General features: G+C 35.8%; 1 protein-coding gene across 1 annotated transcript in view; it reads right to left on the bottom strand.

The window, feature by feature from the left end:
- The window catches only part of KHDRBS2 (KH RNA binding domain containing, signal transduction associated 2), a 319,671-nt gene that overhangs the window by 228,810 nt on the left and 64,209 nt on the right, over window positions 1-26,652 (bottom strand). The window lies entirely within an intron of this gene.

A 26,652-nucleotide genomic window follows, 5' to 3' on the forward strand; every position in this document is an offset into this window, starting at 1 on the left:
ATCCTTTTAATAGAACAGTAGCTGTTTAAGTGCTCTTTTTGCCAACATTTCATTTTCTCCTTCAGCTCAAAGCTACACTAAAATCTGTGCTATCTCCAAACACCAGACAGTTGCTACTAGTCAGTTCCTGGGGTGATGCCACTAAATGTTCTTGCTGATTTACACAGCAGAATTTGGCTCCTTCTACATCTGCTCCCCACTGCTTCAGTGGCCTTAGGGAAACTGTTACTGGTGAAATCCATCACACATTACAAACCCACCATGGGGTAGGAGAAGACTGAGCAGTAACCTCTGCCAATTCTCCAACTCAGCCCTCAGCAATGAGAGTCCTGGCAGAATGAGAATCTTGATGCACTGATACTCAATCTCAACTAACAAAGAGGGAATGTAGTCAGCAAAGAGCACAGCTCTTATTACTACTATTACTTCTAATAAGTCTACAATTTAAATATGTGTTCTAAAGCATTTTGATTTGTATTTCCCAGGAAAGGCATGTTCAGGAAAATTACACATAAATTCATACGCAGAGCCTGAACTAAAGTTTTGTTCAGATACTCAGCACTACATGAGGTCTTCCTTGGTGCCAGTTCCAATCCAAAGGTACTGCCTGCCAAAAGCACCAGTTTTATGTCTTCTCTGTGACTCTACCTTTAAGGCTATGACCTACTTCTAAAACTGCAATAAAATCTGAATCATGTCACGACTGTAATTCTACAGTCACAAGAAGGACGCTGCGAAGGCCAAGGGCAAGGATTGATGCTTTACCTCCCTGAGCTCTCTGGGGCAAGGCATGCACACAGAGGGCTGTTCTGTAGCCTTGGAGACTTCTATCCTGTATAATATCTTCTGTACATTCTCCTACTTCTTCTCTACCATTTGCTATTTACGAGCAACAGCACCACCAAAAAAGAGAGACAGTCATCATCAGAGTTTAGAATGGAAACTGCAAAACAACTCGATCAACGGGTTCCTAGTCCAGTATACTATTACAAATCAAGAAAATTACTATTCTCTGCTGTAACAAAGTGCATATGCACATGTAAAAACGCACAGAGATAATAACTGTGGAAATTAACCTGGTTTTTAAACATGCTGCTTTAAATAAGGCACCTAGTGATATACAAATACTGGAAAAACTATGTATCAGAGCTGATTTTCACACAGAAAAGGAGTTACTGGAAATAATTTCATAAACTGTTTGAAGGCATTAATTTCATTTTTTAATCTGAAGAAGCATTTTCCTTTTTTATGCAAGATGACACTAGATGATAAAGACTTGTCACAAAAGGCACTTAATCTGATGTAAACTGGTCAGTTTTATGGAATTTGCACAGAACCCAAGCCCAAGAAATCTTTCAATATTTGTTGAATTGAAAACTAACAGAAGTTAAATTTTAGTGAAATACTGCCCTGTTGCCAAGTCAAAACCAAGTCAGGAAACATTCAACAATTTAACAGTATGGCCAGTTTGGCTCAAGTGCCTGCCAATATTCTGTAGCACTTACTCGTATAAGAGACTAATTCTGGCTGAAGAGGCAATTCTTACTGTTGGGGCTTAAATAAGTCTTTTAAATCATTCCAGAGTTCATTGGCATGACGTCATGCTCAAACATGCTCATATCCCAAGCTCCTTTACCCCAAGAGAACTGGACAGTTGGTAGTAAAAATAAGGAGAAAAAATGAATCTTTTAGAAATCTTTTAGAAAGAACATCAGATTCCTCTTTGCTATGGGTTCAGCAGCTTTTTCCTCATTACGTCAAGAACCACCCAGGCAAAATTCATGTGTCTGTTTTCAAGCCACATTTGTTTGACATGTTCACAAAGCGATTAACATAGAGTCTGAAGTACTGCATAACTGATATTAATTTCTGTTAATAAATATTAAAAGTAATAAATATTAAAAATAAATATTAAAAATAATAAATATTAAATGCTGGCATAGTATGCATTAAAAACACATTTTTCAGATTTTGATTAATGATTGTCAATTATTGTGCCTATTAGGAACTTAGAATTTCTTAATATCTAAAAAAACTCACCACCCTTTCTTCTGACCAACTTATATACTAATCTTAATATGTGGCTAATGGATCTCATGTTCCACAACTCAAAGCTTGGTTAAAAAAATAAAACACAACTTCCAGAACACCCAACAAGAAGTTATGGAATCTAACAACTCCATAAAGAACACTTTTTCAAACACTATACATTAGATATTTACTGCTTGATAGACATGCTTTTATGTATAACTAATTTAGCACAAAAAAGAGCTGTTAGTTTATCTTCAGCCATACAGATGTCACGATTTTGACAGAAAAATATACATGTGCACTGTTATTAATTGAAAGCAATCAATGGAAGGAAAGAATATAGCTGGGCAGGTCTTCATTTCAATGATTTTTTAAACAAAGATTTGGGTTTTCCAAACTGTTTTAAGGTTTTTTCCCAAATACAGTAAAAAATAGTTGTCTGTGCCAATAAGGCAATATGATTGATGGATAGTCACTCATACATAGCCCTAGAAACAACCACCACCTGTGCAAAACCCCTCACAGTAGTAACTGGAACAATCTCTGAACAAAAATATTTTAAGAAAACCTTCTCAAATTCATCTGCTGATTGCCATGAATAATTCTACTCAGATTACTTAATGATTGTATAGAATGTCTCAGTATCTATAAAGAGTACGTGTAACATATTTACCTGCCATTTGAGACCCTCCTATGACCAACCAGGTAGGTGTGTGCTGAGTATCTCGCAGTTCAGCTGAAAAAAACAATTCTCTAGATTTCATTAAAGAAAACATATTGATAAGTGGATGATTGCTAAAAGCATATACTGTGGCTAATTATGAGTGGAATATATAGCAATTTTTTCCTAGCGGTGCTTTGTTTACTTTCACTTGTTAATAACTGTGAATTTCACAAAAGTTACCTTTACAAAAACAATCATAGAGGCTAGTAAGCAAGTTGTAGTCATCAGGATTATGCACTCGTTCTTCTGAAAATGCCCCATATGTTTTAAAAACACCCATAAATTTCTTTTTCTAGGAATCTGAAACAAGCAAAATGGAAAAGAGTGTGTAGTAATGAAAATAAAAAAAAGCCACTCTCAACTGGGCTGTTGAATTGAACTTAAAAGGTCTAATTCTGACAGGAAATACCCTTTGCTAAGCTGTTATTATGGTGATGCTCAAAGTGCTGATTGCATGCCTCTGCTTTAGTAGTATCACTTTACACTCACTGTGTGTATGAGCATCATGGCTAAGAGGAAAACCTATTTGCATCAGCTGGAAAACAAATTACTGATACAGAAAGTCACTACTAAGTATAGCAGGAGTATTTTTATGTTGTTGAACTTCTACACAGAAACCAACACAACCCAGTGCAAAGTCTCAGCTACATTGTGAATTAGTAGTTAACAAAGCTATGTTAAAAACTTCACAGTATCTGAGAATTTACTCTGAAAATCATTTTTGAACACACAATACAAAAATATATAATGTCCATCTCAAACTTGCCAATTCAATGCTATTTATTCTATTCTAAAACTGCCTTAATATTAGGTAGAATCATAGATTTCTCTGGGGTAAGGTAGAGGCAGAAGAGCAGACACTATGTTGCATCGTTATTCTATCCAAGTAACATGAAAATCAGTTTTAATAGAAGGTCTTCCAAAGAAAGCCTAATTATGAACGTGTAGGGATCACCTTTACTATTTCTTTACAAGCAATCTACTTTCCATACCTTTCCCTTCATCAGCTGCACAGGGTTACCTATAGAGCTAGCAGCAGGTAGCAAAAAATTGACAAGATGAAGAATGCATTTGCTAACAGGGAATTTACATACCCATAGCTCATACATCATCACAGCTTACCCAGGCTTTAATGACTCCTCTGAACTGACAACATGAGGATGCTCACACTCTGTGGGACTAATCAGAAGCAGCAAAATGCTTCAGTGACCACAATTCAACTGAAAATTGCCTAAGTGGTTATCTTGCCTTAAAGACAAATGGTGGGTTTAGCTCAGTTTCTCTCAATTGTAACACCCACTGAAACAAAGCCTATTAAGAAGGCATTGAAGGTATGAGGAATTAAAATTAAAAAGAAAAATAATATTTGTGGAAAATAGTTCTAAAGTTTATACAGAGGGACTAAATATTACACAGAACTAAATATTATGTAGAATATTTAATAAATATTTAATATTTAAACTAAACATTACATAGTCCTGCTGCAATTATCCTCCTGTAATAACAGGAGATCATTGCACAAGATGGAAATTTCTGTGATATGACATAATGTGACAGACTGCTCATCAACAATTCTTTCTAGGCTCAAAATGGAATGAGGACAGTTCATTCTTGCTGTATCAGTTGAACATATCAAGTGCTGAAAATTATATATTTATTTCTCCAAAATAAAAGTATGTCTCATTTGCTATAATCAAAAAGAGAATAAAAACTATGTCTAGCTATATGAGATTCCTAAAAATACATTAAGAAAGAAGATATTATTTTCAAGGTTAGTAACAGTGCATCAGTCTGCTGGGGAGAAAATTATTTTACCATGGCTTAAAAGGCAGGACACACAAGCTGTGAGACCAAGAGTCATGAGACTATCCAGAGGATAGGAAATTCCTGCTACTCCTTTTATCCACTAAGTATAATATTTCTTTAGCCACACTGTCATTTTCTTTTTGATCCACCCTACTTAGAAAGGCAGCAACTTCTAAGTCACCAAATCTTTAAGGGGTACTGAAATGGACAGGCAATTTTTGGCTGACCTCAGTGTCAGAGGGTATAGACTCAACCCATTCAGATGCTTCTTGAACAGCCATCAGCACAAATTGCAGCTGCAATTGAGAAGTGACATATGGCCTTTTATTATTTCCACAAATATGCAGCTACTGCAACAATAAATCTTTAAAAGACATTGCTAATTCTGTATGAGGTCTTGGACGTATTGATGTTTATAAATCTGCAAGATTTGATTGAAAGAAATACACCAGTGCTCTAATCTCCAACCCACAAATTACTTTCCATTGAAGCAATGTAGTGATTTCTTTTTCCAGAACTATAAAAACTTATGAATAATAAATTACATAAAAATCTTGGACAGAAATATTAACACGTTTTTTGCCTTCTTTCTTATACATAAAGAAACAATATCAAATGTTGTTCCTATTACCTGGGAGAGTAATATTTATCTGCCAAAGAATACTTGTTTAATCATTATGGACTTAAAAAGGTAAAGAAACTAAGGAGAAAAAGATGTGGAAAATCCAGGCTGATTAAAAAATGGAGAAGTGGACAGAGTAAACAGCTCAACATCACATTCCCCAAACTCTACTCACTTTCATGTGTGAAGCTACCTTTTGTTAATACCAAATAGATTCAGTTTTTATCTATATTTCCCTAAACAAACTGGTCTAGTGATGTTGCAAAAACATAGTTCCTAAGTCATCTACTACAGTTTGAGGGCTATCTTGCAGTGACCACATGGATATCTGGTACTTTCCTCCTGTGAATGTGTAACTCATTTGGACAACAAATGTTGAGATGCCAGAAAAAAAAAAAAACCCTGACCCCAGAATGAAGAGATGCTAGTATATCATTCTGCAACAGGAAAGCATTTTTGTAACAAGTTAAAATCTGAAGTGCATAAGGGAGAATGATATACAGAAAACATATAGTCATTGCATGTACTGTACTATATAAGATAAATTTAAATATACTAGTTAATAAAGAAATTATAAAATGCCTATTGTGATCTGCACCAGCATAACACAGACTATGCAGCATTTTGGTTCCTTTGATTTGCTATCTACTTAACAATAAAGCAACAGTCATTCCCACCAAAAAAAAAAAAATTGGAACTTATAGAGAAAATCAGGGAAGTCAATACCTTGTTGTATATTTATGAAACAGATTTAACAACTGCACTTTTATTGTAAGTATATGCTGTTTGCAGTTCATAACGCTTTTCATAGTTGTCTTTTGAAAAAACAATTTCCACTAATAATCCTGAAGAAACATACTCAATTACATTAATTATTTGCATGGTTAGGTGCATGTAAGGTTTTTTCCCATCGCATTTATTTAATGTCCTGTGCTTTAAGTGAACAAATGTCAGTTACACATGTACTAATGACACAGATCCTCTTCTAATGACTCTATGAAGTCAGTAGTGTTTTAAGCAGCCTGTTAGCACTAACATACTTAGTGGAGACAATCAATTATAGCCTACAAGAAACATGCAAATATTGGAGCAAGTCACCCTCAGGATACCCACATGCTTGGCTGGAAGAATTACTGTGTCTTCATGTGCTGTCAGACACAGCAGGAACAAGTCAAGAAAAGAGTAGGGTCTCTCAGGGAGAAAAAAGCCATTTTTGGACACGTAAGAATTCAACCCCAAGGTGAGCTGTACAGCCTAATGGTCATGGCTTTTGTCTGCAGGACCTAAGGCAGCACTACCCTATGCACAGTTTGGGTAGAAACATTCAAAATAGCAACTGCACAAGGGTTACATTTACCAAGTGATTTTAGTATCCTTTTAAAATTAAATTTTGAGGGCAATTATGTCAAAACAACATGCTAACAAGCAAAACTTCCATTTCTGATTTGTGCCATTTACATTGCATATGAGTAGGAGGCAGGTTTTTTAATAATTCAGTGGTGACAAGCCTCCATGTGAAGAGAAGGATGGTGGATGTCAGGAACTAACAGGAAGGAAAGAACCCAAGCATCTCTGAGGGGTCTGAGATTGGGAAACCTGTGATAGACAGAGTCTGGAGGTCACTAAAGTGTTGCATTGACAGTGCTCTTGAGAATGACAAATAGAGTTCCTTAACAGAGGATGCATAAAATACTACAGTGAACAACACTGGAGCAGAGTCAGAAGACAAGACAGATGTTGTAAGACTATCAGTATATGCATAAATGCAGCTATATCCATGGACTACTGAATTCTTTACACTGTAATCTAGCACATGTAGCTAAATTTCCCAAAACCAGGCACAGATGCTGCAATATTAGCCCCTATGTATAAGAATCTCTGAAATATCAATTTCTTCTTCTAGTTACAATACGTTATTAAGGCCTTAAAAAAAAAAAAAAAAAAAGTAAACTCTTTTTTTTTTTATTTCCATAAAGATAAAAGTGTACCTGAAAAGAATGAAGGTGTCCATACGTAGTCCATGCATAGAAATGCTACAAATATTTAGTCAGGATAGAATACCACATATAGTAGTATACAATAGAGTACTATACATGGAATACTACAATACTACAAGAATCCATATCATCTGCTGTTAGGAAAACATAAAAGAAGGGCAAGGTATCATAAAGAGACAAACAGGTCTATCTGAAATAGATGGGAGGACAAGAGTGTGTGAAGGATAACTAAAGGATGGACAAAACAAACACATAATCAATCAGGTGTCTGCTATATAATGAACACAGAAAGTAAAAGAGCAACACCTGTTAGGCAGTCTGGTGTCTATAAAGTCTACAACTAGCAAGAAGCCAAGAGAAAAACTGTGCCCTTGAAATTACTGGGACTGCATCTGGTGATGACCTGGCACTTCACATGCAAGCAGTTGTGCATTTCATACTTGCAATTTGCTATGGATAGGTATAGGCAGATGTCTAGTAATATTTTTAAATATACATGAAAAAGCAGGGAATTAACTTCCTTTAAACTGGAAGAAACCTGTGTGTAGATCACTTCACACACCTAAAAACCCATCAGACACTCACCTATAGTGTCCTAACAGCTTGGAAAACCAACCATCCATGGTAGCTACTTTCCAGCAAGAGCATCAGCAAACAGGCTTGTACTGGTTTGAAAGCAAAACCAGTGAGACTCAAGTCAGAAATACAATTTAATAAAGAAAAAGAAGAAACAAGCAACAAAAAAGGGTAAAAATAAAACAAAATAAATGCAATAGTACAAAGGACCACTGACAGAGTCAGAATGCAAACCTGACACCCTTGTTGGTCAGGGTGTTGGAAGCAGCCCAAAGTCTTCCTGGAGTGACAGATGTGGTTCCATTGAAGTAGAGATGATCCTGAAGAAAGGGTCCAGTCATCCTCTGGGAATCCAGTGGAAACAGGCTCCCTTGGTGTTTGGGATTGCTGGTTTTATCCCAGTGGAAAGGCTTTGGCTCCTCCCACTGGGAGGAGTATCTCACAATGGAATGAGGTGATGTTATCAGAAATGTGAGAGGCCTTCAATGGCCCATTCACAGGAGATGTCCCTCGGAGGAGGATGGGTGGAGGAAGAGATAAGAAGGCACTGCCTTATCTGGTGTTATCAGGTGTCCCATTAACAAAAGGCATCCACCCTCTTTCTACCCCTAGAGTTACAAGAGATAAAGAACAATATCTCCCAACCAACTTCAACAGATGAAAATAGAATACACATTTTTGGTTACATTTTTCAACCCAAGACAAGGCTTTAGAACTGCACAAAGGGATGCTAAGCAAGAGCACAGAAAGGTCTGAAAAGGGAGAGAGAGACCTACAGTAGTTAATTATCAGCTCCTTTATTGCTGAGGGGACAATTGCTGCTTTGCTTTGTGTGTCCTGTAACTCAGGACAGTTGATGAAAATGTAATTCATTATGTATTACTCATCGTGTATTATTTATAATATCAGCTCTCACTGAATTCTAGTTTATGGCCTCAAAAATTGATCTCATAGTTTATGTCTTACTGAGCAAATAACTGGCATTAGGAGTGGCCAGTGGCAGGTAAAGATGCTGTGCTATCCCTACAGAGACGCAGAGCTGTGACCTGCCTGCTCCTGAGTGCTACAAGGCAGTCACCTGTGCCTCTTCCCCCTGCCAAAATCCATTCAGCTCTGCTGCTTGCACATGGAGGCAATGATGGGCTTGAGGGAGAAAAGGAGTGATTTTCAATTTCCAGTTCTAGATTTCCCTAACCATATGAAAATAAGTGGCGAGTTTTCACAGTCACACAGAATTAAGAAGGACGTGCAGATCATTGAGTCTCAACACACATTTGTACTATACAGTAGCTCACAAAGTCTCTTTCTCCTACACACAAAAAGGCACAAAACAGTCAACAATGACCTATGACAGACTTATGTTCTAGAACAAAAGGTTAAGAGCCAGAAACCATAGTATGCACAAGAGGCAGAAGAAAACAGCAGCTCTCAGAAAAATACAACCATTAGAAAAGTCTTCCAAAATATTTTAAAATTATTATGGAAATGATTCTGCCAGCCATGCTATATGTCATTTTAACTCTCCATTTTGTACTAAATCTGTTTTCAGCTCTAATAGCTGAAGTCTGTCACACTGTCATACATACTGATAACTCCTATCTTACAGTGTATATTGATATCAACCTGGAGTTGGCAAGACTACTTCTACAGCACACAGGGCTTGTATACTGTCATTTGAAAATAATGAAAAGGAAAAATAGCAAATATCCTTTGTTACTGGCACACCTTGATATCCATTAAGCCATTTTTATGGAATGTGATTTTCAAGAATATCCGGTTACACACCTAAGAAATAAAGAGACACTGACATACTTCAGGACTTTTAAGACAGGAGAAATATGGAGTAGCAGTAAAGCATTACTAAGAGGATACCTCAACAAGCAATGGGAAGCTTTAAAAAAGAATCTAAGATCTTTAAGACTTAAGGATGCACTGGTTTGTTAAACACTTAGAGATTCCTGTTTCAGTGTTCTCTGTTACTTCAGACATCATCAAAGGAGTCTAGTCTGTGATCCTCTGACTTGAAGTAGACTGTTCAGCCTAGTGAGATGAAAATTCTAATTTTTCAGTATTTGTTATAATATTATTTCTAATACTTACCAAAAAGCTTTGTCTCTTCATCTAATTAATTGAATGTCAAAGGAAAATGATGGAAGAGGTGTGAAAAGGGGAGAAGAAAACTGCCTTACACTATGTCCTAGGGTGATAAACTAGAAGGTAATTTATGCAGTCAGCTCATCATTATGAGTAAATATTTGAATCTTTCTTTTCCTTGAAGACACTAATGACATAGCTAAAACATTCAGAAATCCCCAAGAGCTATGTATAATATGTACAAAATTAGGTTGGACAGAGTGTACAAACTGGACGTACTAAACAATTATTACAAATTAACTGAAATAATCAAATCACTTTGCTTGCATATCAGAATAGATGTCCAGTAGTCATGAATTCTGCTTGCTTCAAGGGGAATACGAACCAGGTGGTATTTGAAAGTCTACCCAGAAGTAAAGATTCATTTCCCACAAAATTATCTGGTATAGATCAAAAATGAGTATTTCAATAAATGTCCATAGTCTTGTGCTCCCAGCTAAGTGACAACAGATCCCTCTCCGTGTACTCTGATTATACATGTCAACATGCTGTGTCAACTCCGGGGAATAAATACTGTGATATGGAATTGTTGTACATTTATACTATTAAAGATTATTTGAAAATACTATTTCTATATCTGCGCTATAGAGTCCTTGCATACTTTCTCTAGATTGCATGAGCACATCTGATGTTGGATATCATCTATGTATAGTCAGCTTAAGTTGTTTTCAGGCCATGGAATTAAGTATTATTCACATACACATTCCTATATGAATACTGCTCAATTATAGATAAAGAAATTGCATTCCCTACACACACTCACCATCATTTGTAATGTAGTAACATAAAAGTTAGAGACCAACATACAAGCTTCTGCAGAAGTCAACAGTATGTTTTACTTTCTTATTTGTTTTGTATAATTACTATGCATTTCCTCAAAACATTAACAAGAGACATCTTACTCTCCAACAAGAATGATAAATACAATGTATGTGACTCTATCACCTCATGATTAATAGGGTCTTTTTTATTCATGAAGTCAGATGTCAGACTCAGTAGAAAAATGTGTATCATCTAATATGTATTTATTCCAAAGCCTACTAAATTGCTTTCCACTGCTACAGATGGATACAATAACAACCACTTTTCACTGTTTTTTGAATTAACACAAGATGTATGTCAAATGATGACCTTAAACTTCCTGAGCTGAAAATTTCATTTAAAACTTGACAAATACACTGGATGCCAGAATAACACAGTAATAACAATTTACATGAAATCTACTACCTTTTCTAACCACACTCCTCAAAAAAAAAGCTTAAGGCTTCAAAATAGCCATTGGCCTTCTGCTGCCTGGAAAGAAAAACTGTACAAATCTTCTTTGTTTTCTCATTATCTTTTAATTTTTTCAATGTTCTTTTCATTTAAGACCAGTATACTATTTTCCTTTATGACTTACTGCAAAATTAGTTGATAATAATTATTGGAAGTACTGTTATTGCTATTCTTCTGTAAATTTCAGAGAATACTCCCCCCGTCACCCAGGAAAAAATTAGGATGTGCCCATGAACAGTTCCCCACCAAAACAGAGTACCTCATTTTCCCTCAAAGTTATATAACAGTAATAAATGAGTTTTACAGAAACATCACAATAAAAAATTGCCTAAAAATTAAGATGAGCAGTTAACAGGTGTATCACAGTATCTTCTGGGTCCTGTATGTGCTGGTTTTCATTGTAAGCCATTGTACTGGCTGATAAACCAGCAACTTCAACTCAGTTCATTTCTCAAATAATTAACAGACTACAGTGGCTGCAAAATCAAGAAACTTGGAGAATGTGAAGTTAAACATTAGTGAATCCAAGTCTATATATTTTCCCCATTCAAGCCCTGAATGAAGTATTTGATATCTCTGACACATTGCTTACATATAGATATAGCACCAGACTGAAATAACCTGTGTTTTCTCCTGATTTTCCTAGTTAAAAAAGTATGAAGGAGGCAGTTATTCAGAAAATGAGAAACTTACTGAAGAAAAAACAATTACTTGTAATTTACTCCATCATGTTAGAGACTCTATTTTTCAACAGGTTTCAGGTTACTTTAGTTAGTAGAATAAGCCCTCGATGTTGCAATTATTTCTTTCAGGCAGAAATTAACTGTTGAAGAGAATGCGTTCACAAATAGCTTGAAGAGTAACTCACAGCACTCAACAGTATCTACTCTTTTTTTCCACTTTCCTTGCTCTAAGTGAAGTCTTTATTCTAGAAAAAAAGAATCCATTTTTATGCATCAGAAGAATGCTCCCAGTGTCTTCAGTAAACTAAACAGATCACATAAAAAGCTAAAATATATGCAAATCTTTGCAATGCCATCATCAAATTCCTAATACACCATTAATCTCAAGTTTTATACTTGCGACCTATTTATTTTTAATGTTACTTCAGACTAGTACCTGTTTCCACAGAGATCTCATTTGAATAAAAACCCCACATCCCCAAAACCCAACAAATATTGTTGTGGCTAGTGCTCTCCATGACTTATCTGTTCACTTCATGACATAAATGTGGTTTTCATGTGCAAACAGTACTGTATAACAGGTAATACAAGTGTTAGTATTTCTTTTCCTTAAACACCATATATTGTAAACACAGATATGTGATAAACGAGAACAAAGTTCCTGCAGGCTTCTTATCCAAATATAAGCAATAATATGAACCATTACAGATATAATCACTCCTTGCAAAAAACAAAGAGCAGTAATGACTGCAGGACACCTGATTATGGTCAGCTGGCAACAGAATCTCTGATTTAAGGGAAAAACTTCCTCAAAGTATCTCAAAACTGCCCAGTGTTGTTCTCCTGTAAAAATGAGTCTATTTTTGGGATATTACATCCAAGATGTAGATATCATGAATGTAACGTGTACTGGATGTGTCTATCATAGCTGCAAAAACACAGTTCAAGAGCATCATTAAAGAAAGGGGAGTGGGAGAGAGGTAGAAAAAGACCACATTTTGCATTGCTATATCTATTTATTCACACTGATAAAAACTCACTACACAGTTAGTGAAGAAGAAGCAATTAAACCTCAAAGTAACTTCCAGAAATACAAATTATTTCAGCTTACACATACAAACACCACCTTTACAACAGCATACACTAAGAGCAGTCAAACTAGCACACTGGGAAAAAAAAAACCCCAACCATTTGAAACTGAAGCTTGACCCTTAGCAACACTGAAGGCACTATTGCCAAAGTACTAAAGCATTCTTCAAATAACAACTGAATTTAACAGTGACTGCCAGAAAAGACTAAGCATAAGTGTTGCTGGTGTAACAACACAGTAACTTGAATTAAAGATAACCTCTACAACTCTCTTTAGTCTGCTCCAAGCCTTGGTTGTGGCAGTTGTAATGTGGCTCAGATGCCTTTCTTAAATGCATTAAGTAGCTTGTTCTACACCCTATCAATACATCCCTATCATCCTTTACCAGGAAATTAACCTGTAAACAAAACTGAATTTTATTTTCTTTCTGTCATAGGAAAAAGCCATATATATGCCTTTGGGGGGGGAGGGGGGGGAATAAGACAGGGGAGCTGATAGTGATCCTTTCTCGACATAAAATAAAAACTTAGGAGTATATTTGCATTGGGAAAAAAGTTATCTTTTTATAAAAGCCTAATGTTATACACAGTCTAGTATAATTTTTTGTTTGTTTTTGTACAGGGTAGTACTACACATTAATAAACTAATTTTCTTATGACAATCTCTTTGGCAGTTTGTGCAATCTCTCCATACTGTCCCTATGCAACACAAATCTTTCCCATGTTGCTGATGTAGAATTAGCCATGTTTTGTCAGTTGCTATGTCACGAGAATTGCTCTTCTTAAAAGGTCCTCCTACACGTGTGCAGATGCGTGCATTCTTTATGCAACAACCATTTGGTTTCAAGTATCTCTTATTCCACAGTGACTTTCCTTAGTTCTATAAAGAAATTTGGAAAGAAAAGTGGACCTGTGAGAAAATGTACAAATACGAGGGAATAAAAATCCCGGGTTCCAAGGTGTAAGATACGTAGGTAAAGAGAGCTAGCATATTCAAACAAACACTATCAGAGAAACAGCTGAGCTGGAGAGGCTTTTCCAGTGGCTTTCAAGGTATTTGATCAGGTTCTATATTTAGGTGGTAATCCCAAGAGAGCAATAGCTACTTTTTCTTAGGGTTTCCATTTCACTAACTTTACATCAGAAGTTGCCAGCTTACTACTAAAAAAAAAGACAAAATGGTGCTTTTAGGGAACCTATTTTACATGCAAACATTTAGGATTAAATTATTTACCCTAGAAAAGCCTTTTTTTCTAATTCTTTAAGGAAGCTTCTGGTCTTAGAGGGATGAGGGAACATTTCAACACAAATCTACAGGCAATGTTAAGTGCTCTCAGTTAAAAAAATGCTCTTTTACTAAATGCATCCCTCTAAGACTGTACACCTTACAGTCTGCTCACAGGTGGGTTTTGGGGAAATGCAGGGGACATAGTTGAGTGGGAATCCTTTCTAGGTGAATCCCTTCACTCCTTTCCCATTTCTCTCTGACTAGAATGAAGGGACTTGTCCCACTGTTGTTCCAGCAGTACCTTTAGCCAAACATGACAGGCATTAAAGGGCAATGCATTCGCAGAATTTTTTATGGTTTCCAAAGTATTTCAATGATTGATCACGTCCTTCAGTGACAAATAAAAAGTCAGACTGTTTTCTCAGAAGTTATTTTTGAGCCTCCTTCCCCAGAACAGAGCTATCAATGTTTCTGGTACCAGTTAATTCATCTCTTATGATAACATTTACAATAAAAAGTTCAAATTAATAGATGCCTCCTGTTATTAGCATTCATTTTCTTGTCTGACTAAAAAAGTGTTTTGAGATTACAGCATTCCAAATACCTCAAAAATGCAAATAAATAATATATTATTTTAAAATATCCTTGTTTCTTAATTGCAATGAATATCTGCTATTAAAAGTGATTTGTTTGGCAGTTTTCTCTTGACAGCTCTTACATGAAAGCAACCAAGTCTGCTATATAAATAGCTCTTTATACTGGTATCACTTTTATTCATTCCTCTCTCTGTTTTGAATGCCATTTTTTGATAGTGGCAGAAAAAAATGGTTTTTTTTCCCCTTTTATTAATTTCTTAGGTTCCCATGCTGAGTTTCTGTATAATCTAAAACCTTAGTAACAGAGTATCCTAGACAGAACTAAGAGTATTTCTACACCTGTGAGCACTTCTTGGTATACCTGAATCACTTCTAAATTCACTACTTGCATACATACAACAAAGATATATAAGAGCACTGAAGTTACTTAACCCACTCAGAAATCTGAATCTTCAGCTGGCAATCTCTTATTGAACTCAGAGCTATTGCAACTAGATTACTAGTAATTAAAAAAACAAAAACCTGCTAAAAAACCCTACAAGCAACTTTAAAGATACTGTGTTTTAATGGGCTGCAGCCAAGTACAGTTTGAACCCCCTCTATCTGTACAGCCTCTCTAGGCATCCTGCTCCTTACTTCACTGTTCCCATGCTGATAAAGTTTATCCTTTTATCCAGTCTGAACATTTCTTGTTTCAAGCTATACCTGCTCCCTTTTATTCAACCCCAAGATCCACCACTGTGAAGTGTCTCCTCAACAACTTCCCTGCAAACAGTAGGGAAGCAGCCTTAGGTCCCCTGGAGACAACTCTTCCTCTTATCAGTCCAGTACCCTTAGCATCTCCACACGGAGCACATGCTCCAGCCAGTGGTGATCCTAGCAGTCCTCCTCTGAACTCGTTTGACTGTCTTCCTTATAGCTGGAAAATTAAAATTAGACACAGAAATGTAGGCAATCATTTTCTACTGGCAGCAGAACACATTGGTTGCCCCATCATCTTTCCTTTCCCAGCTTACATATCCCTTATCTTGAATGTGAAGAAAATATCTGCGGTTTCACTCTAGGGCAGTCTGAGTCAACTTTCGGACTAAGAGGACAAATGCAGCTTTGTGGAGCACTGATGCTCCTAGCTCTGCTCCTGCAGACACAACTGGCTCTGCGCACTTGGTCTGTGAGCTTCAGCCTGAGCCTAACAAATCCCTGCAGAGACATGGTGTGTTCTGGTGATCTGCTCCTGGGGGAAAAAAGTTAGAATTTTTTCTCTTCACTGAGGGGAACAATCATGAGAGGATTTGTAGAGATTCCCTGCTCCCTGTATGTCATCCTTCTGGTATATCCATGAGAGAACACTTTCTTTTTCTGTACCCATCATCCTGTTCTCTTCTTCTGAAAAGGAATCCTTTAAAAACAAAACAAAACAAAACAAAACAAAACAAAACAAAACAAAACAAAACACAACAACGAAAAATATCTAAAACTTTGAAAGCTTTGTTTTTGTTTTCCACTTTTTCCCCATCATCTCTTTCCTCCAATGACATTCCAAACACCATGATATTAAGTGCTCTGAAAGTCATCTTTGCCTTTTCATGCTTGTATCATTTCTACAATATCAAAAAATGTGACAAATGCAATCATACCTGAAAGAAATAAACCATCTCTTCTTGCAGAGGCTGAAGGAATAATAAAACATGATTTGTACTAGCACTAAGCTAATTACAGTGACACCACTCCTGCGCTACAGCTCTGTTAGTGTCAGCACTTACTCATTCCAGGGTTTATAATTCTGCTCTACCTTAGTTAGCTACTCTTACAGGAGTGCACAACACAGTTGTTAATGGCTTCATTAGTGACATTTTCCTAAAAATGGCTTAGATTTTAAAGTACTTTTAAATTTTGTAACTCCCTTGTCTGCTACAGGGTGCAAATGACAAGCACCTTGTAACTAAAGCAAGACAATTCAGTAAGACAAAACCCATCCAAAATAAGATTTATATGCTTAGACTTAAAAGTGCTTATTTTTGCAAAGTTTAGAGAAAATAGTTGCTGTATATAATAACTATCTTCACTATCTTCCCACCCAGACATGATATTAGGGTTTCCTGGAAAACTGAGGTTTCCATTAAAGAAATATCTAAATATTATCATGAGTAAGAAGAGAATTTCATAAACAGCAAATGTCAGGTGAAGTTTTGGCTATAAAGACACCAAACATCAGTGTTTTAAATTTCATATGTGACCACATTTATATAGAAAACATGCTGGGATTTCTGGTGTCTGTTAAAGTACTTGGATACTTTGGAAATCTGCAGATAACCTGCCCACTTAAGTATGTGGATTATTTTAGGCAATATGACAAATTCACTGGACATGCTTCACTGAGAATGCAGACTCCTGGGTCTGAAAATTTCCAAAACAAAAAAGTGCTGTCTTGCATCATGCTGGGACATGACATAAAACATGGTCTTAATTATATCCACTTTCTTATTTAGATATAAAGTTACACATTTACGGTATCTGGTACGCATGTGAGTAACTGAGGTAAAGTTTTACAGCTTACATAGAAAAAAATTTTATTTCTTTCGAAGTCTGCTTTCACTCAATGATAAAAATAAGTATTTAAAGCAAGGTGATAAGGAACAGCCTAAGACTATACAATCTGAAACAATATTCCCATTATATAAGAAAAAAAAAGGCAATAATTCATTGCTGGTAAAAGCAGTAATAAATTGTTCCCTTTCAGAAAAAAAAAAGGATTTTTCTGGCTTTCTGCAACCCATCAGGTTTTTTTCCTCAATAAATGACAGAGAAAGAACTTGTTCAAAACTAACATTAGATTTCTTTAACTTCTGAGAAACATATTAATTCTTATTATCATTACTGAACAATTCTCTATAGCCTGTATAATTTTTCTTTTAATATTGCATTAAGCATTGCTTCAGTGCATTTTCTTGGGTACAAATAACCAGGTGAAGAAGATCTTATTCTGTCTTGCAGTGTTGACATAGACAATAAACAGTTTCTCTCATCACAAGATGGTCTATCAGCTTGGAAACCAGTGATTAGTGAGCAAATGGTGTGCAGCTATGCTGTGTATGCCATCATATACATTTCTGGTAGCAGAGTAAGTCATGGGTGACAGTATTTACCTTTGTGCTACCCACTCTTTACCTCAGTAGCAGGATTATGATCTCAAAATGTAGATGGAAACATTTTTGCTACAGTTGTCATCTGTTCTAAATTCATCCTGTTGGAACAAAACTGTGACTTCCTATCTAGGAAAAGTGACAGAAGAATTGTCTCCTCCTTGTCTTCTTTTAAGAGCATATGAGTGACAGAACTATGAATTGCTACATTTCTTGAAATGAAAGAGTGATGGCATGGTTTCCTCCCAGTTTGTAGTATTTTTCTTCTGACTCACAATCCCAAACCCTGGATATGTAACAGTTAAAAAACCCCACAGATAACCTGGGGTAGCCACAGATAAATTGATGGTTCTACTGTTAATAGAAAATATAAATCTATCAAGTGAACATGCCTGCAATTGATGCTTTGTGCTCCTGAAAATGTTTATATACTGATGCTACTACCAAGCTACGTAGGCTGAAAATGGAAGGTATATTTTTTATAAGTTTTGATAAAAAACACACACAGACGTATATGTATGTATTCTAATTAAGCATTAGATACATTTATGATACAGATATCTTCACTATGAGAGCACATCCTTTGCATTTGCATTATGTGAAAGTGTTACCTGTTTATTTTGTTGGCTCAATGTGAGTAAAAAGCAAAACAGGAAAGAAGGTGGCTGAGGTCAAACATGCTCTATCTAGGCTAAAGAGCTGCAACTCAGAAAGTAAGAGCATTTTCAGCATAAATTTCTTTCATTACCATACTCCTCTATATAGCAACATGTTTTAAAGTTTTCTGATGATATGTGGGAAGCTCGAGAAACAAGGAGAAATCGACCAAAATCTATGACCTTGCAAAGGAGTTGTAAGACCATTCAAAGGACAATCTTGAAGAAGAGAGAAATCTTGTCACTGAACTAACTGGTCCAGAAAATTCACATTCACTCTGCTTGGGGCACACAGGCTCTGGAGATGGCTGCTAGTATGTCCTTGTTGCTGTAATTGACCTTCTCCTTTGTAAGGAGACACACATGACCCATAGGGCCATGTAATTTCCAAGACTTTCATAGAGAATCAAGGCAAGGTTATAATCTACCTTGTGCAGTCTTTTTCCCTAGTAACTATTAACCTCAAAGCTTACTGCAACTCTGTTTGAAACAAGAGCCTATTTCAAAGACAAGCAGGATCTTTGAAGTTTGGAGAGTACATAGAGCTGGATAGAAAAACATGTTCAAACTGAGGCAAAGGCTGTGCCTTATGCTCATGTCATAAGAGATTTGAAAATCCACAGAAGACAAAATTTTTGTTGTTATACCCATCAGCACAACATCTGATCAGAGCTCACAGCTAAGTAAAAGACACAGATGTTGTCAAAAAGCTCCCTTAGCTCTGAAGTTCAAGGAACTGCTTGTGTACTTAGGTACCACCAAAACCTGAATTGTTCTGTGAGCTGTATTACTTCCTGCCTAGTCATAAAGTCCAGTACAAAAGGATCAAGGCAGAGTATTATCTCTTGTGTTAATATTTTATAAGCAATTTTCAAAATTAGATGAGAGTTATTATAAATTACATTAATGACTACTTTGAAGTGACCTTGTAACACTACTTGAACAGAGGGAAAAGCCTAAAGAGCCACAGAAAAGATTTCATCTTCAGCTTCAAGAGGTAAAAACATACTTCAGGAGTGTCTGTGTAAGACAAAACAATATATTTGCTTTCAAGAACTGATTAGCCCACACAGATCCTGCAGTTACAAAATGTTTGATCAGTTTAGACTAGAATAATGAAGGCATATGAAAAAATGACCAGCAACTACCTGTTGCAGTAATTTTGAAAAATCCGATATACATTTTTTCCTCTAAATATTGGATCTTTTTTCTTTCTTTTGAAAGGAAGTAAATATTTATTTTAATAGCAACTTTAAGAAGTTTCCAAAACATTCTTTTAGCCCTACTACTTTGCTTAAAGTTATCAGTTTAATGTTCTTTCATTCTCCACTAACACTTAAGAAGACTGTAGCATAAAAAATAGAAAGACATTTATATTGTACTATATTTCATTATTAAAAACATTACTACCATTATTATCATTATTTAAAATGTATATTAAATAGTACCACAACTAAAATAAGCAAAATTTCACATCATATATGATAGCAGTATTTCAAATGGAAAAGCTGTATTGGATATGGCTGGCTGGAATTAATTTTCTTCATAACAGACATTGAGGTGCTGTGTTTGGGATTTGTACTAGAAGAAGTGTTGATAGCACACCAATGTTCTACTTATTGCTTACAGACATTATGAGTTTTTTAAACTTGAATTTTTAAGGACAGAGAAAAGCCCAGACATGTAATCTGCTATAAAGTCTTTTCTTCTACTGCCTTGCAATTTTTAAGATGTTGATGTTGTAAATGCCAGCTAATGTAGCTGGCAACTGCTCCACTTAAAAGCTAGAAGGAAAAAAAGTAGCAACAAGTCCCCCAAACGTGATCAAAACAGTTGATCTTTTGATCAGTACACTGCTGGTCAGTACACCACTGGTTTAGTTCTGCTCCTGCTGAAGTCAAGGGTACTGTGAGAAATCTCACTCTAACCCATAGTCTGCTTTACAGTCCTCATGAAGCATAGGTCCAGTTTGAAAGCTTTAGTACATATGATTCAGTGTATTTAGGCACACATTTTTACTGTTCACTACATTTTTAAGAACTTTACCTCACTTCCACTTATCTGTGTTGCTTTTAAGAAGCAACACAGGTAAGTGGAAGTGAGGTAGATTCTATTTCTTATAAATCACCAACAGACTTCCTTGCTGAACAACCCTCACATTCCAAAAGCAGATTCCTTTGAAAATACTGAACTTGTACTGATGATATTGAAGACAAAAATCATCCATTAATACCAAGAGTAGAGAAAGAAACAATGTTTCTGTGATTGCAAAGGAAACTCCTAATATCTTTAGGTGTAATTTGAGCATATGTCCACAATCAATCACATACAACCAGTGTACCATTAACATGAAATCATGCTCCTGATTAGAGCTGTTGCCTTTACTCCGGTAAATTCCTGCCCACTCTCACACTTATTTTATTAAAGCTGTGTTATGAATTATATTTTTCTTGCCCCTTAAATAGAAATAGTAATGAAGAATAGAGAGGAATATAAGAGTTTTGGTGGCTTAGAAAACATGAGTCATGATCAACACTCCCAACGGAGAGTGGCTAAAATTTGTCTGTATTTCACACAGTTGCTACCAACATTCTCCTGCTCATATTTTTATTTGTCCTGTTTTCTAGTTACATTGTGTTTTCTAGACTGTCAGCTCCTTGGAGAAAGACTAGCATGCTTATTAAGTGTATTGAGTACAAAGAGTGTCTCCATCTTAGTTTTGGGCTTTGAGTGCTCTGCAATACGAAATGGTAAATTCTAACAACTCTAAAAGTCTGCCTTGAAATATGGAAGGCAATACCACATTCCACTGTAACAGCACTGAGGAAATCCCAGTAAATCACTAAGCATCAATTTAGTGTCCCTGCTTGTAATTTCAATAATGAGTTTAAGGAAGAAAACAGTAAAGGATGAAGGGTGAACTAAGTATTTTCATGTATAAATAAAGGGAAGATACCCCGTGAGAAATCTTTCACCATCATGCAATCACAAAAAGGCAGGGAAAGAATTTCTGATGTTGGGAATATTTTTTTGTACTACTTGTTTGTAACTATATTAATGCTGCTTTAATTACATTGCTAAAGATTTATACAGCCACAGATAGTTAAATGAAATAGAAAGGCAAATCTCTACATTATATCTGGAATACACTTTATTCTTTGCAGTCAGGAACTATTTTATGAAACAATTTTTAAAGAGGTCCATACAGAGCAACATTTCTGAGCATGATAAAGAAGGTAGTTAATGCTGAGGGAGCTGATTTCAACAGCAGTGTTATGAAAACAATTAAAGCATTAACAAAAATGGGGACAGAAATTAGTTTACATATTAAAAGGTATTTCCTGTAACTATTCAAGAGCTCTGCAAGATTGGTGTCAGCTCTAGAAGCATTAGATTCAGGGTCCATTTCCTGAACTTACCTGGAAAAGGTAAGTAGAGAGATGGATGAAAGATCAGGTCCTATGTAAGCCAGGGAAAAAACAAAAAAAATCTGTGTGATATTTTTTCATGTATTTTACTGAAAGTACAGTTAAAATATTTGTCTGGGTTTTCCAAATGTCTATTGTCATTAAATGGAACAGAAGAGTCATATCTATTATGGGTTTTGATACAATCAGAAATGCTGAAAAACTGCACTGAATAGCAGAATTGCACCACTTGCAAGAAAATGTTGGAGAAGTAGAATGAGATTTTGAGGCTTGAGAGGTTTTACCTTTTCTCTCAGCTGACGTACAGAAAGATATTTTTCTAAGTTTTCTCTCTTCAATTGTTCACATATTTGATTTCACTTTTCATTATTAGTTGGACAATTCATACAGAAGTGATTCCAAGAAAATATCTTGGTTACAGCTATTTATTTGGAGTAAAAACGTCAACAATACTGAAAAACTGTAATTTGAACTTTGAAATATTTCTGGTAGACTATTTGAAATATAATTAATGATCAAAATGGAGACTCAACATTAACAGGGTATTCAGTAATAAGCAGAAATGAGATATGAGAAAATTCAAAAGATCCTTCAAATATCTGAGTGCTTAATAGAGCCTGGTCTTTCACCATGGAATAATATTTATTCAAGTATGTTTTTTATTAGATTTTTATGAACCTTAAGTACTAAAACACTTTATATAAATTTTCTGGAATAATTTCTGTATATCAGTGACTCCAGAAACTGAAATTTAATGAAAAAATCAAATACTAATGAATTCCAGATTAAACACAGGACCTAAAGAAATTTTTGCACCTATTATTCCTGGTGTTGTGTAGATCAGAGATTCTGAGTGACAATTACACTTGAATATGAAAATTAAATTGACCTCAAATAAAAAGGAATTTTGAAACTCCCACACACATTTATAAAGCAAAAAGCATTATTTTGTTACAAAGATGCATTTCAGTTATTTCATTAAGACCAGGTAGGGATAGAAATCTTTCAGGTGAAATCTTTAGATTTAATTTGGCATCAGTCTAAATTCTAGTATCTTGCCAAGTATAAAGGCTTTTTTTGTCTTACACAGGAGAAAATAAATACTGTCAGGGCTAGTAAAAATCTCCATTCTGTAGTTAGATACTTAGCTCTTTTTCTCTTATAAAAGTGTTGGAGTTTTTTTAGTCTCCTGAAACATCTACAGGATTAGTGACAGATCAAACGTTTCTTCTGCCTTATGCAATAACAAGGTACTTATTTCATTAAAACAATATAAATCACAGAGAGAAGTCATGGCTACTCATTCAGCTCACTAACAGCTCAGGTTCCACTTCCCTTTGAAATTTTCTCTTTTCTTATTGTTCCATTTAATGGACACATTGGTGTATCTTACTCTTCCTATCTTACTTAAAAGTGAAACACACAAATCACCTGCAGATGATTAATATGACAACTGCTGGTTTGAAAGCTCAACAGCAACCATCATGTTTGAGAGAAACAAAGCATGAAAGAATGAGAATGCTAAATAAAAATCATATTACTTGTCTGAGTTAGATGTTAAGGACAGAATAATAACAGAAATAATGACAGAAAAGTTCACCCTTCACAATGAATTCTTTAGCACTACTGAGTTTGTCTGAGTTATTTGCTTAAAGCCATGAGTTTATAAAGCATAAAACAATATAAATTAATAATATTTGGCACTGAATCTTTAAAATAGCAACAGATGCTGTCCTGCTTTTGGCTGGGGTAGAGATCATTTCTTTGGAAGTCTGGGGCTGTGTTTTGGATTTGTGCTGGAAACAATGTTGATAAAATACAGATGTTTTTGATATCACTGAGCAGAATTTACAGCATCAAGGCTTTTCTGCTCCTCATCCCAGCTGACCTGTGAGGAGGCTGGGGGTTCTCAAGGAGCTGGGAGGAGACACAGCTGATCCCAGATACCAATGGGATATCCCAAACCACAGAGTGTCATGCCCAGCATATGAAAGTGGGAAAAGGAGGAGCCATTTTGTCTTCCCAAGTCACCATTAAACATGATGGGACCTGCTCTGTGGGGATGGCTGAACACCTATCTATCCATGGGGGAGCAGTGAAGACATTCCTGATTTTGCTTTGCTTCCATGCACAACTTTTGCTTTAGCTATTAGAGTCTCTCGTCTCAACCCACTGTCACTATCCCGTCTCTCTCCCACCCCATGGGTGTAGGAGTGAGCATCTGCATGGGGCTTGGTTGCTGCTTGAGGTCAAACCAAGACAGATGCACTGCAATATTTGAAACTTTTATACACATACTGTTTATTTTTCACTTGTAAGCTAGTTCATATATCTGCAGTCACAGAAAGCAAAAGAAATTAACAAATGGAGCCATTCCTTCACAGAATCACAGAAACATTGGGTTGGAAGAGACCTCCAGGATCAAGTCCAACCCTAACCCTAACCTCAATGGCTGAAACCCAGCTATGCTGAAGCCAGGGATAATGGGGGCAGAATTTCACAGAAGTCAGCAACACTTTAACCTAGTATGTGTACTGGACAAGTTTGCAAACAAAAACTTCCTATTTTATGTGCTACATAAAGCTAAGGCTTTAAACAAGCTCTCAATTTCTTAAACTGTGCAAAGGAACAAATTTGCAAAGCCCAGTTGAGATGCTCCTTAAACAAGTTATCACAGAAAAAGGTAGGAACTGTAGAAAACAACAGAAGCCAAACTACAGGTAAGTAAATGGCAAAAATCCGTATGGCCATGCCAATGACAAGGTTTCCCATCAAGCATCCAAACTGTCACTTTTGTTTTTCAGCAAGAAGATGATTTCAGATCTTTCTTTTTTTTTTTTTTTTTCTTTTTTTTTTTTTTTCTTTTTTTTTAATAGACCACTCTTTTCCTGTATCTGGTGTATTTGAAATACATTCAAACTGATCTGTGCTGAGGTTTTTTTAAACAAACATTGAGGTATTTTCATGGAAGTCTTAGTTGGAATTCACGTGTCATGAAAGTAAAAAAAAAAAAAGGCATTATGGAACAGAAAGAAGGATAAGGATCAACAAAGACATTGCACCACTGTTTCAAGAGAGATTTTGACTGCATTAAAAATATCTGCTGCATAATGGAGTGTGTGCAAATGAGATGCTGTTTTTACCTGGGCTGCTGGTACTTAAGATAATCTCAGAAAAGATCACTGCTGAAGTCTCAACACCCTGTCTCTATTTTAGAGCAGAGAAAAGAGGCCTGTGTCTTTAGCAGGGCTGGTAACATAAGACAGCTGCTGCTAATCACAGCCTTTCATATTCTTCTGTTGTCTGCACCAGACTGTGGACACTTGAGTAAAGGCAATTTCGTAATACTTATTCTGCAACTTCAAGAGCTATTTAGCCACTAGAAGCCTTTTGTGTTAACTTTTGCTCAAACCTTGAAATGCTGCTGCTGACACTACAGCTGTCATTGAAGCTCAGCCTACAGGCCATTAAAAATTTTTAGGCCAAGGGTTACCCTGGAGCACTTTGTATTTCTACAATGAAGTTAAAGTAAGTGCAATTGTCTTACAGGAGCTGCCCTGATTCCTAAACAGAGCCTGTAAACTATTGTATTAGATGGATTTTAACTGGGCAGAATTTTTTTCCACAATTTTATACATTTGGACACTTTCTGCAGATTTACAGAACCTGGCTCACCCAGCACTGTCCAAAAAAGCTTATCAGCAAACAATGAATAAATGATTTAAAGAATGTTCTTTCAAATATAAATGACTCTTAAGTGAAATCATATGGTAACCATCTTAACTGTTTATAAATACAAGTCCGATCAATTGCTCTTAGTAACATATTCTACCAAATATGTAAAACTAATTGTCTTTAAATTATTTTCTGCTTTTTTGCATTATTTATAAAGCAAGCTGAAGCATCGGCTGTGCACTGATTTGACTGATGTTACCAGTTATCAAGAAAAGACAAGACACTAGATCACAGCAATCAGCAGTTTGATACAAAGTGCAAATGCAGTCCTTGAAAGATGGTTCCTAGAGGTGGTATCAGGAAACCTGCAGTTCTGGGAATAGTTCCATGCCAAGAACAGAATATTGCTAGGAAATCAAGTACAGAAACCTTGCAGGAGATTATTCTGCATTACTGAATAAGTATTTCACTTCCATCACACTGATTTCTTTTGCTTCACCACTCAAAAGCTGTAAAAAATGCCTTATATCTTTTACTATTCATTAATGTGACATGTTCTTTAAAGTAAATGAAGCTAATTGAATCATATTCAGGTGCTATACTGGATAGATGATAACGTTTTGTCTTTTAAATAGTTTGTCTTTTATTATACTATCTTCATCAAACAGTATTCTGAATAATTATCATATTGCTGCTATGAAGTTCCAGCACTATTACATCCTGAGTAAGAACTTCAGGTCACCTACAGCACTTGCACAAAACACCACAAATCAAGGCAAAGCACCTCAGGCTATGCAGCAAGAAAGTAATTCCTTACAGCACTGTATATGTTTCTAAGGTCTTTACCATTTGGATTATTACATTATCTCAGTTTTATATTCACTAGTCAGGAGGTAAATGTCAGCTGGAATCACTGAATCTCAATTTTTCTTATACCTTTCATTTTGTTTGATGAGCTTTTTACCAGTT

This window comes from Prinia subflava, chromosome 2 (genome assembly GCF_021018805.1).
Source record: "Prinia subflava isolate CZ2003 ecotype Zambia chromosome 2, Cam_Psub_1.2, whole genome shotgun sequence".
Classification (NCBI taxonomy): Eukaryota; Metazoa; Chordata; class Aves; order Passeriformes; family Cisticolidae; genus Prinia; species Prinia subflava.